Raw genomic sequence first — 202 nt, 5'->3', positions numbered from 1 at the left:
CCCGGCCCTGCCGCGCACCCTGCGCCGCCCCGTGTTTACAGCGCGGCCGCGCCCCGCCCCGGCAGCTCCGCACCGCCCCCGGCAGCCCCGGCCCGCCCCGGCCCCCGGCACCGGCCCGGGCCCCCCCCCTGCGCGCCCGCAGCGCCGGGTCCCGGGCGCTCAGAGCCGCGGGGCCCGACCCTTGCGCGCCCGCGCCCCGCGC

Source organism: Lathamus discolor, chromosome 5 (genome assembly GCF_037157495.1).
Source record: "Lathamus discolor isolate bLatDis1 chromosome 5, bLatDis1.hap1, whole genome shotgun sequence".
NCBI lineage: Eukaryota > Metazoa > Chordata > Aves > Psittaciformes > Psittacidae > Lathamus > Lathamus discolor.
Note: the sequence above shows the minus strand (reverse complement) of the source record.